Genomic DNA, 1838 nt, shown 5'->3' with positions numbered 1-1838 from the left:
AATAGATTATTTGATTCATATCTGAAAATTTTTCTCAGTTTTTGGCAACTCAAAATATAAAACATTTTTAAGTGAAGAGTGGAAAATTAGTTGCCTCTTTAAGGGCAACTTTTCATCTTTTCATTTATATAAAATATAAATTTATCAGAGTAAAAACATCTTACTAAGATATCCCTGTGATGGAGATTTATTATCAAATCAAATATGATGTCAGAATATTTTCACTAAAACACTGATGTTCTCCTATTTTTAACTGACATAAAATTTAACTTTCACTTCCCTATTATAAAAACTATATCTGAATTAGTGAAATATTACAAAATAGAAAATATAATGAAGAAAAAACAAACCATAACCTGACCATTCAGATATAATTACAAAATATTTTAGTATCCAACCTCCTAAAAATTCAAGGCATATAATGACAAATTTTACTGTATTAAAATATGTAATTTGGTTTTTGCTTTCTGTATAAAAAGCAGAAATTACATGTAATTGAATATGATTTTCAATGGCTAAAGTGTATGAGTCATAATTTATTTACAGAGGCTCCTACATTAGACACTTAGTGACCTGTAGAAACACTATATTACAAACAACACTTGATACTCTCACACATGTCTTTATTAATTTTTGGTGACTTCTTTAGTAAAGTATCCTGAAATTAGAATTTCTTGCTCAGCAATTATGAACATTTTAAACTTATATATTTTTTGCCCTCCAGTTTTATTAAATTTACTAGCCTCCTAGCACAGTTTTTTTAAATACTAATTTTTTGAGATCATCAAATGTTTAAATGATTACAATTATTCTCAAAATTTCTTAATTCTTTTAGACTTCTACTCTATTAAATCTTATATAAAGGAAATGATAACGCTTTTTACAAATTCCTGATATAATTAAATAATAAAAGCAAGTATTGAGACTATACTTGAGCTTATTCTATTTCCTATGTAACACAGATAATATAGGATATTCTTTGCATTGTTTCATAATATCTGTGAAACAGACACTATCATTTTCCTGAAAGAGAGGGTATGACTTCCACAAAGTCACATTAAGGTATTAAGAGTGAAGAAGGACTTCTGCTTCAAGAAATGGAATAACAGAGACTGCATTTATCTTCCCCCTGAGACAACCCAACCTGAAAAAAAACAGACAAAATACATGAAATGATGGTTTTCAAGGCATTGGACATCAGGGAAAAACAGTGATCTCTGAAAGATGAAAAGCAAAGGATGTGACTGCTAAAATTGCACCAGATTATGGCTTTGATAGACTACACCAAATGTGATACAGATAGGACAGCCCAGGCAAAGTACAGAATTCCAGGAAGAGAAGAGAGAGAGAGACAAAGCTGAATCTAGGGAGACCAAGACAACTGGTGTTTGAAGGACAGAACCAGGATGAAGAAAACTGCACATAGAGATAACTAAAGATCTGCAAAAGGTGTTCAAAAAGTGCTGGTCAGTGCATACAGGAAAGCCATCAAATGGATTATAGGGAATAATACTTGATGTTATTTTCCAGTCAGAGTAAAAACCTCATAACTTAAGGAATATTACTTAGAAGTACTTTGCATAAGTAGAGAGAATAACTGCTGCTTTGACACCACTAAACAAATATTAAAATCAAGATCCAAGGGTATCACTGATTTTAAGTAACTTAACTATGTCCCTTAAGAAAACTCAAAAATTTTTATAGGAACACAAAAATATCCAGGACCCAGCTAGGTTAAATTCATAATGCCTCTCACAGTCAATAAAATATTACCAGGCATGTGAAAAAGCAGGAAAAAAATGACCCATTACAAGAATGAAAATCAATCAATTATAGTG

This window comes from Vulpes lagopus, chromosome 4 (genome assembly GCF_018345385.1).
Source record: "Vulpes lagopus strain Blue_001 chromosome 4, ASM1834538v1, whole genome shotgun sequence".
NCBI lineage: Eukaryota > Metazoa > Chordata > Mammalia > Carnivora > Canidae > Vulpes > Vulpes lagopus.
Note: the sequence above shows the minus strand (reverse complement) of the source record.